The sequence below is a fragment of the Pinus tabuliformis genome, chromosome 6, assembly GCF_031772625.1.
Source record: "Pinus tabuliformis cultivar Carrire ecotype Pingquan chromosome 6, CPIR1, whole genome shotgun sequence".
In the NCBI taxonomy this organism is placed as follows: domain Eukaryota; kingdom Viridiplantae; phylum Streptophyta; class Pinopsida; order Pinales; family Pinaceae; genus Pinus; species Pinus tabuliformis.
The window spans coordinates 779,097,478-779,109,492 of record NC_142292.1 but is presented as its reverse complement, the minus strand read 5'-3'; positions in this window follow the sequence as shown (position 1 = coordinate 779,109,492).

The window sequence follows — 12,015 nt, the reverse complement described above, 5'->3', positions numbered from 1 at the left end:
GCAATGCATGTGTCTGTGCCCCTAGGTGATGAAAAAATGTATGTATTTGCGTTAGAGATATCCCCGATGTATGTATTTGCAGGAGAGATAGCCCGCAGCTCTTCTAGTTTCCCTTCAACGAAGAATATCAATTTTCTTTGTTATTAGATTGTTGTTTTCCTTTTTTTTCCATATGCAATGTTTCTTATGTCAAAATTCATACAGATACTATGTAATAACTTGGCCTTGTCGATGGTAAATTCTCCTCTAATAACTTGGACAAGAGGATAAAATATTCTCAAGACATAAGGAGAGCAAGGATCTCAACAGGTTGGGTAGTGGCAGGTAAACTATCTCACCTTAGTGCATTTTCATGTTCAAAGGTGAGACAACAAGCTTTGGGCGAACAACTCGTAGTGTGTTGGTGCTCTAGCATAGTCTCAGGGTAAACACTCTGCCTCTCTTACTCTATCTTCTGACTTGGGTAATGTTTGTATCTCTTACTCCATCTTCTGACCTGGGTAGTTCCTCTACCAGAGAAGACACCAACATAGGCTTCCTATTTGAACACAAAACCTAACTTATGCTCCCTATTCAGTGCATTGCTTGCCCCCTCAACGCCTCATTGATTCAGAAAGCACTAATTCTCTCTGCAATGGTGTTTGGAATTTTAAGTTTCAGAGTGCTAGTTTATATCCCTATTTTAGATTTGCATGAATTGTGTGAGTTCATAGCAATAGGATCACATCCTTAGTTTCTTTGACATGATCCTCTATTTGCGCAGATATGGGGAAGTTTTTGGAGTAATACCAGTGGTATGTTTTGATATTTCGATATACCCTTTCATTTTGTGCTTGGTTCTCATGTGCATAGATATGGAGACATATCGAATCCAAGAGCGACAAACTTCTGTTGGGCACACACATAAAACTATTACGAGTCCTTTGTATGTGCATTGCAATGATTATATTTCTATTGGTTAAAAAATTACATATAGTTTTGACCCTTCGAAAGAGTACTAGAGTGTTTTATTAATAGATCTAAAGGATGTTGTAACATTTTCCATGCATGTTTGTGCATTGAAACAAAGTGGCATTTGTCTTTCGAAGTACTGGAGCGTTTTATTAATAGATCTGGAGGATCTTGTAACATTTTTCGTTCATGCTTGTGCATTGAAAGAGAAAGGAATTTTCCTATGTCATCAGACTGTAACATGTTTGTATTATTGCTTGTCAAAACATATATTTGTTGCCTTATTAAGAGTTGAGAGTATCATATATATGTGCCCAAAAAGTTCAATGAAAACATGCTCTAAGTTTCCTGGTTTACTTTAAAAATCACTTTCATAAGCTTTATGAAGAAACAAAGTATAGGGCGATGTTGAATTTATGGGATAGCTTGACTTTAATTATATCCTTTTGTTGTCTTATCCTCCTTGCAAGAGCCACACTCGAAGATACAAGACTAATTTGGAAGTACGCACTTGAAATGATTTACATCTTCGTATACATGTAGCTTCATTTTAGGAATCGATTATAAAGATACCGATTGCAGGTTTGTTTGCATGGACTTGTTATTATAAATTGCTTTGTCTTCTATGCAGATTTGATCCAAAAGGAATTCATGTACGATTTCAATCCCTGTATAGAAATTTGATAAGTATATATGTGTGTCTCAAACTTTTGAGATCGATTTACTTCTTCTTGTGAATACAAAGCTTTATACATTAAAACAATATTCATATCATAGTGGAAATCCAACTTATCCTCCATATTTTGAATGTCTACTAATTTGACATTTGTGCTCACAGCCTTAAAAAGAAGATTGGCTCAATCATGGGGATATGGCACAGGTAGAGTTTTTTGCATAATTATCCTCCATCAACACTAAATATGATGTGTTTATTAATTACAAAATTAATAAATGACTCAAAGCACGAGAGTCTTAGAGCATCAATAAGTGTATATTCTATATGCAATAATTCCTATATCAGAAAATAAAAATTAATGAAGTTTATTATATTCCTGCCTGCCACTATCATTTGTTTGAAACTGATATTTTTCATTATTATCTCTTGTGATGCAGCTGAAGGAAGTTGTCTTTCAAGCTAAAGGGGAGGCTCTTGTGATGCAACTAAAGGCAGTTTTTGTCTTTCAAGTTGAAAGGGAGGCTCTTGTGATCTTGTTGAAGGCACCTATCATCTTTCAAGTTGAAGGGGAGGCTCTTGTGATGTTGTAGGTATGACTTTCAAGTTCGATTATGATGCAGGTCTTGTTGGCTAGGTCTAATAAACCGTAGCTAAGCTCAGTAGCATTCTATGTTGGAGAAGAGAACATGCATAGAAGAGGTGCATAAAGAGAACATGCAGAGAAATAAACATTCAAATGACAACACATCACTATGCAATAGGATTGACATAAATGCTATGCAATAGGATTGACAGGTATGCTAAGTAGCAATGGCACCTGTTATGGAAGCGGTGGTGGACGATATAATTTAATGGTGGACAATATATAGTTAAAAGTAGCATGTGTTATTATACGATGCAGTACAAACACAATGGTTCCTATATGTAATTGTATCTTATAGAATTTAATGTTTTCAACTAATGCTAGCATTAATTTACCTTTTTGAAGATGCTAAAGGGAAAAATGCGAAAGGCAGAAGGAACAAAAGAGTATAAGCTATGCTTTTAGATTCCTTGCCTCGGGAAGAGGCCAACTAAGATGGCCAAACAAATTGCCTTATGAAAATGGACTGCAACTTAAAAAGTTTGGTTAAGTTTGGTTATCCATGACAGTGGCTGGCGAAAACTAATGTTAAATCCACATTTTCGATTACTATACTCATTGTCGTGTCATACAGACTATTAAACATGATCCATAAAACCTAATTATGTATTAATACACTATACTAGATCATAAATACCAATACCATTACCTTTAATGCACAGGAAAACAAACTAAATATTTATAAAATGTCAATTTAATTACATTCAACTCAAAAATATTTTAAAATCTATGTAGCATTTTAAATTTATAATAAATTAAATGATAAATAAATATTGATATACATTAATTTTATTATATAGATATATATATATATATATATATAACCATTAAAATAATTATTAACACTTAAATTTAAAATTTAAAATTTTTCATTGGGATACAACATACCTATCACATAGTTACATTTCAATAAAATTGAGATTTATTAAATTGTATTTAGAATTTGGATGTACCACTGACATTGAATTGTAAATTATATGACAATTTGGACGTGTTAGAAAATCTTTTTTCCAAGGAATTTATTTATTATATTATTGTAATTTAATATTTATATATTTATTTAAGTGATGATATTATTTACAATATTATGAAAAATGAGATTCAACCGTAAATTATATGACAATTTGGACGTGTTAGAAAATCTTTTTTTTTCACCTAGGTGGAAAAACCTATCAACTCAGGTGTCAAAACCAACAGTGAGGACAACCATCCCTGGCTGCTATCCGTGAATGTCGGTTTGACTCATCATAGTTAGATAGGAAAACCACGCCACCTGAAATAACCCGCTGGTGGTCCGTAAGGGAGCAGGCTCATCACTCCTGCCAGATGCCTCTGGGTCTTGGGCCGTTAACCTGTTTCCTTACGTCCGAGGAAGACGAGCTCTTAGCCAAGCAGAAGCAGTTTTACGGCATACTCCAGGCCGAGTGTTAGAAAATCTTTTTCCCAAACAAAGGAATTTATTTATTATATTAATGTAATTTCATATATATGTATTATTTAAGTGATGATATTATTTACAATATTATGAAAAATGCTAAATATGCTTGTTATTTTTGTTTTTTTAATTAGGAGGAATAGTTGTTTCCAAATAATTTTTTTTAATGCATTTTTATGCAGATACAAAATGTAATTTATAATTTTATTGATTAAAATATAATTTTTCATATATAAAGAAGGCTCACACATATATAAATAAATAAAATTCTTATTATATTATTATACTTTAATATAGTTGTATATAAGAAAGAAATCAGTGTGTAGGGTTATTTTAATTGGCAGAGTCATCTTAGTTTAAGTATCTTTGCTATTGAGAGGTTATGGTTCCTTGAGGTCAATTTCTATGTTTGAGCAAGCACGACGTGATCTCCTTTTTGGGTGGATTTGGCACAAGTATTCCATAAGTCAACCTTCATCTTACGAGTTCCTTGAGGTCACTCTTTGTGCTTGACAAAGCCAAGAAGTGATCCCTCTTTGGGAGGTTTTGCTTGGTACAAATATTCCATAAATCAACTTCCCTCTTAACTTGAGAGATAGAGTGAGGTTGTTCATATATTTGTTTATACTAATAATACAGTGTTCACAAGCACAAAACTATTATAACAATATTTATCAAGACATTATAACTCAGCATGTCAGTGAAACATACCTATATACATAATTATATTTCAATGAAATTTATTAAATTATATTTAAAATTTAGATATTTATTATTTTATAAATTAAAATTTTATATAAAAAACTCAATAATTAATTAACGGGAACAACGATAATAAAATTAAAAATTGTTATAAAATTTTGAAGAAATAATTATAGACATAATAAATATCTATAATGCAGATGTAAGGCTACATTAAATTATTTGACAAGCGGTATATAAATATTTGCCTACCACACTTTTGAAATTATTCATATAGATAAATTTTGAAACCTTTTCATATAGATAAATATATGGCAAGTCAAGGTTGCATTAATATCACATTTTAATTGCCAATAACTACGACCAGGCTATTTTTCCCCGCAAGGTACAACATTGATCAATAAATCGATTGAGTGCAACAGAGACCCGACATGGGTTAGATAGTGATTTTCCTTGGAGGAACAGCTCGAAGAGAACAACGGAAGCTATTTCCACCTCTATTGATACATTAATGCGATGCCTTACAGTACAGATCCCTCCCGCGATCCGTTCTCCGGCTAACAGATTCTGATTCCATAGTGATGGAGATATGCATGATGCCATCATCCATCTCGTTGTTTGTATTGATGCCCCATCATCCATATGGCTGGCCATGCTGACCATTCCCACCATACATAAAACCATGCTATCCATTCGGACTAATTTGATGAAGCAGAACCTGTAAATACGGACGACAGACTAATTTGAATTTATATTTACCGCTCGAAATTTGAAATTTGAAATTATATTTACCGCTCAGCCAATGTTTTGTTGCAGCTGCTAGTTATTTGTTGCCATTCCGCATCAGAAATTTGAAATTATATTTACCGCTCAGCCAATATTTTCTTGCCGCTGCTAGTTTTTTGTTTCCTTTCCGCATCAGGTCGAGCCGCGAGACGCTGACGGGAAAATGTTCGAGGAATTCATTCCCGCTGATGTCCAGTGATTGAAGTTTGTTGAGATTGAAAATGGCGGGCTGGAACTGTCCGGAAAAAAGATTGGTGCTCAGATTCAGAGTCCTGAGGTCGGATAACAATTGAATTTGAGCTGAAATTACTCCGCTGAGTTCCTTGTTGGAGAGATCCAGGCGAGTTATCACATTGTTGCTGTGATCGCATATGATGCCTGACCAGAGGCAAGGATTCAGCAGGCTTTGTATGTGGCCCCAGTCTTTGAGACTGTCGGATTTATCGATGATACCAGATTTGAGAGCCAAGAGCGCTCGCGTCTCAATATTGTGAACAGCAATAGCCAACTTTAAAGCAATCATAATTTCTGCTCTTTACAGAAACTACTGCCAACGAAATCACAGTTCTTTTGAGTTCACTGCAAGAGTGAGCAGGTTCTTTTGTGTTCACTGCCTCCACGTCCAAATGCCAACGCCGTAGAGGGAGAGGCGCAAGTCGATTGCTTTGACTATAAGCAACTGGTGCATATCATGTATATATTCTTCTCCACCGCATTCATTTGAATGCATTTCTTCTTTCTCACGCATTCATTGCAATTGCAATTATTCTAGTCCTCATCACTCACCCAGAGTAAATTAGTTTCAATCTCTTCATAAAAGTAATGGATGTCAGGGCTGCTACTGCCATGGCCAAAGTTAGCAGGGTTGTCCATGGAGCAGAAGGTCTATGCGGGTTATTTCCTCTGCAAACAAATTTCGGAAGATCAGTTCGTGAGACGTAACAAGCTAATTCCCAAATTCAGTACAGGATCATCTTGAAAAGAACTATTGTTAAAGCCGTGAGATCTAGTGACAACCAATTTAGCTCAGATACTTTGATCAGATCATCTAAAACTTTCCACTTTTCATAAATAAATATCTAACTAAGCATTACTTCTACGTCTAGCCGTCTGTGGGTATGAAATCCAGATTATAGTTTAATGTTTATTTTCAAAAACAATTCCACTGCAGGTGGTCGAAGTAGAGTGGACGCGGAGAAAACGGATTCAGGAGTTGACGCTATAAGAAACAAATTACTTGCCTCCACAGCAATGGATGAAGTGGAGGAGCGGTCCATTACTTATGCTTCAGACGTTTGTAAATTTCTGTTATGGTTGCAGAACATGTTGATTAACACCAGACCCCTCTTTGCCATCGTTGCTTTGGTTTTGATATTGAGTCTCCTTGTATTTGTGTTGCTTCTCCTCTTTCTAGTCCTTCGAGTGTCAACTCCTATGATCGCATTGGGTATGGAGTTTGTGACCAAATTATTGCATGTGTAACGCTGGTATACAAACACGTATATATATCATTCATATGTTTTGTGAGCACCTGCTATTGGTATTGATCTCAATCAACCGACCACAATGGTTTTCTCTTTGCAAAACACTGTCTATTATGGAAGTTATAGGAATACCGAGAGACTCATGATAGGGTTCGTATTTTTTAATATTATGCAAAAATTCCAGATGGATGACATACAATCTCTGCATAACGACTGGAGAATATCTTAATTCTGAATTTATAAAAGGATTGAAAGATTAAATCTATTGACAATGGATGCACGCTTATAATCTCTGTATATCACTGTACAATCTGTCTCATATTTTTTAATACGATGTGGACTAAATCTCTCAGTATACTAGCTTAATTATGAATTTATAAAGTTTAACAATCAAACCCATTGACGATTGATGCAGGCTTATAATTTCTGCATATCAATGTTATGTGCCTCTGCACAATCATGCAATACTTACTATATTTTCTTTTGATAATATTTATTTTTATTTTTATTTAAAACAATTTCACATGAGATTCCTCATTGATTTTCTATGCACAAAATAGGGACGTAGATAAAGATTTCAACACCATACATACTTTATGTTGTTGAATATTATAAAGATATTTTTGGAGGATAAGGGTACTTCAATTTTCCCAATGCAAAGGACACTATTGCCTTAATCCCTTAACACTCGCTAGATTGGGTCTTTAACACTTGCTAGATTGGGTTTTTAAAGTGGAGGAATTGTATAGCATCAAATTTCAAGAGAAAGTTTACATTTCAAATTAAAAGATTAATTATATTTTTGTTTTTTAATATTCACAAATTAAAATAAATTATTATTTTCATATAAAAGGGAAAAAAAATTAAAATTTTATGTATATCTTACACAGCACAATTTTTATTGTATTAAGTTGCGAAGATCTACAAATCTTCCTTAAAATATGAACCTTAAATACATTTCAAGGATCTTTAAAACATAAACTTTAAGTACATTTCAAGGAGTGTATATAGATGACATTGGTTCACTTGTATTACAATTCATATAGAAATCATATATATTTACTTAAGCTCTACACATGAATCAAATGGGGAGAATTTCATTGGATCATTTACTTATAATATATATAGGAACCATATGGAGGAAATTCAGTAGAATCATTTACCTTTTCATCTAATATGGATATCATTCCTCAATACAATGAAATTGTTTTTCTTTCTTACAAGACTCAATTATTCACATAATTGCAATGAGTTTAAAAAAATAAAAATAAAGATAGAGTATTATTTTATAGATATCATTGTAATTTCCAATAAAGAAAAAAAAAACAACTATTTAAAACCAAACCAACAACAACAAAATTTTCCATAAAATAAATATAACTTACAAGAATATTTTTCCATAAGAATTATGGAGTCAATGATTGGTGCACATGTGCATTCCTATGCATGACACTATTTGTAAAAGAACATAGAACTAACATTATTTTTAATCAACAAAAAATGAATGAACACTTAAAATGGGATAAAAAGGAATCATAGCTCGATTTAATCAATTTTAATCTCAAGTGTTTGTTGTCATATCTTCAAAATAAATAGGCATAAACAAAACATGTTGGTGATATTCATAAATGCAAGAAAGCTAAGAAAGTAGTAAATGCAATCAAAGAGTAGGATGTAAGACAATTTGCATTTTTAAATCCAAACACTAAGAGGCTAAGGTGTTGATTCGAATTGAAATTGTTTTTATCTATGAATAACAAAAGATTTCACCACAACCAAAGTTTTGATCTTCATTTCCCATTACTAAGACACAACTGTAATAAATTATCAAGATATGGAGAGAAATTCTTAGAATTCATTTTTCTAATTGTTTATATATATAATACAAAAATAATAACGGGTAAAACATATTATAAAGTAAATTTTATCCTTCAAGTGAAAAAATTAGAAATGGTTTTCTTTGCAAATTTGATAAGCAACTTTTTATTTTAATTTGATTTATATGGGAAAAATTGTATACCCCTCTATGAGGTTAAAGGGTTCTTAGAGGGTAATGATGAATTCAAATTTGAACCCTATATACATACAAACTCGAGTTTAACTAAAATCCAATGCTAGTGAGATAAACTAGAAATACTCTAAAGGAGAAAAAATTGTGGAGAGGAGTTCAGAATCTAGAAATAGTTATGGTTGAGGTACTAAAGTATCTAGGTTGAGCACAAAAGAAATTATACATTTTCCTCATACTAGCCTATTGAATGTGTGTCTTATTGCAATAAAATGGATACATGTTAACTAAAGGTTGAACACCCAAAGAATTACACATGTAGCTCATAATAAAATTAATTGTAATTTATTTCTTATTTGTAATTATTTTTTTCTAAGTACAAGTTTTTTCATTATTTCTAATAACTATAATAAATTGAAATATGTCTTGGTATTCCAGTAGGGAAACTAGGCGAGGCATAAAATTTCATTTTCTTTAAGAGCCACACAAAGTTTTTAGTAATAGTGTACCAAAAAACCAAAAACTTTGTTTGAAATAAGTGGCCTCTAGGGTTATACTCAAGCAAAAAAACAAAGTAACTAGGACTTGATAGTAAATAACCAAAGACATAGTTAACATTCAATATTTTCTAGAGCTTGAGGCTTCCACATGGATAGTATCCCCATAATCTCTTGGAGAACAATCTAGAGCAGGGGGCAAGTCAAGGCAACCTTCAATTTTCTCCAGCTTTGGTCCATCGAGTGCACTAACACCTATAATTCATTCAACTAAAGAAGCATCTCTTCTTTGGAAGTGTTCCTATCCACCAACACATAGTAGAACAACAACTTGAGGTGTTAGTAAAGAATAACTATAATAATTGAGGTGACCCCAAGAGTGGCCTATGTTTGGAACTTGTCTTGCTACTTTGGCAAGCACTTTAGAGTTAGTAATGCATTTTTTCTCATGTGAAATGTCACATTCAACATGGGAAATTTCTTCTTGAAGGCTTGTATTATTAAAAAAAAAATGTATTATATTGTTTAATTTTTTTTAAAGTTTGGTAGTGGTGAGGCTATGTCGTGGTCATATCCAAGAATAACATTTGAATAGCGTGGGGAATTGAATCATTGCCTTAAATATCTAGGAGTACCTTAACAACACAGTCATCACCATCTATCCAAAACCCGTCAACATTTTTTTTGTTTGTTTTTAAATTAATTTATAATTTTTAATAAATTTTTATTAAATATTTCTTAAATGATCATAAAATATAAATAATACAAAATCTAGTTATTAATAATTTTTAGTTAAAAATATTCTTAACTTTATTAAAACTATGTTAAAATATTATTTTAAAAAAATCAATTTATTATAATGAAGGATATATATTAAACAACCTAATTATCACATAGATGTGATCATTTAATATTTATGAATAATATATATAATTACATTTAAATATAAAATATTGACATAATTTAATTATTTTATAGTGTAGCTTAATTAGTGATCGTTCTATTCAAAAGTATTATATAAATTACTAGATTAAAGGCTCAAAGTCCCTCTGGATTAAGCCAACAAAGAAAAATAATAATCATTATTTTATTTTTAATTTTTTTGGTATATTTTTTTAATCAATTTTTGTTAAGTATTTGGTAGGGATTTATTAGCATAGAAACAAAAATAATTCCTCAAGTAAGAGATCTAAATCTAGAGGAAGATATAATCTCCAGGAAAATTTGTAAAGGTATGTTGGAGATGCAAAAAAGAAGACATAAAGAAAAGGATCTTATGATACTCCTTCTATAGAAGAAAAAACCTTTAGATGAAGTAGGGGATGTGTACTTGCCCTTTTCATGCACACATGTAGATCTTGAGGCATGGTTGGTTAACTCAATTGAATCTTCTCATATGATTCGTCACAAGGAGTGGTTTGTACGTATGAAAGGTACGATGGAAATGACATTTTCCTAGGAGATTTATCGACAACCAAAACCATAAGACGAGGAAAATTCACATTGAATCTCATGGATGGAAGGATTAAAACACTCTCTGTTGTTCTACACATCATAGTATTGACAATATATTTGATTTCAATAATCACGATGAGTGATGCAGGTGTAAAAACAATGTTTGAAAATAAAATGTATAGAATAGTTCAAGGAGAAATAGTATTACCAAGAGGAGTTAAGCTTTGAACTCTATATAAAATATTGAGAAGGACTATTAGTGATGGGTGCAACAATCCCTTTGTTCCTCATAATGGAACTGAAGAAGGAAAAAACCCTAAAGTATTTAGAAATAAGACTATGCTATGGAATAAAAAACTGGGACTTCCGAGAAAGAAGGGCCTTCAAGCACTACATGGTAAAGGTATGGTAGAATGTATGTATAATTACTCTCTATATTTTGATTTATATGAGCATTTCCTATACAAGAAACATAATTAGGTAATATTATCCTCTAGTAGTATGGCGAAAAAATAAATATTGTAGTGGATGCATAATGATGTGTTCGGAAATGTGTTGGTTCAATCACTAGGAAACTATATGCATTATGTCTCATTTATAGATGAATTCTCAAGAAATACGTAAATTTATTTTGTCAGGAATAAATCTGAAGTGTTTAACAAATTTAAAAGTTTAAGGCTCTTGTGGATAATTAGACAAAGAGGAAACTAAAGGCAATGAGGATGGATAACAATGGAGAATTATTTGGGAATGAATTTGAGGAGTTCTAAAATAAGTGTGATTAACAACACATAAGACTATTCCATATACACCTTATCACAAGAAGAAAATCTATTTTAGGCCACAAATCTAAGAAACAGACTTTAGTGAAGATTAAAGGATCCGTGGGTGATCTCTAGTGACTGTTGAGGGCCGTGTTTGATCTGTGGAGGAGGAAAAGACTTGAGGGACAAGTTTGGGTCTATTTGTGTATAGATTTGGTGGCATATTTCCTATTTTGAGGGGCTGTGATACTCTTTGTGCAATCCAAGGTAATTTTGGGCAGATTGGTATGATATTTGTGTGTGGGCATATCTCTAAAAGGAGTCATAGTCTTGTACATTAGTTAGATAGGAGGGTAGCCTTGTACCTCAGTTAGAAGGTGGTCGAAAGGCCTAAACAATGGATGGAAAAACCTTAGATAGAAATATATGGCAACAATAACACAAGGGAGAAAGTTCACAGTATTTAGGAGGTTGTTAGAGCATTTTGGAGAGGGATAATAGGTTGTTGGAAGCCCTAAATAGGAGCAGAGGCTATAGCAGAGAGACACCAACCCTAAGGTATGTATTGATGATGTGTTTACGGATGATTTTTTACTAGAGGATAGAGTCTAGAT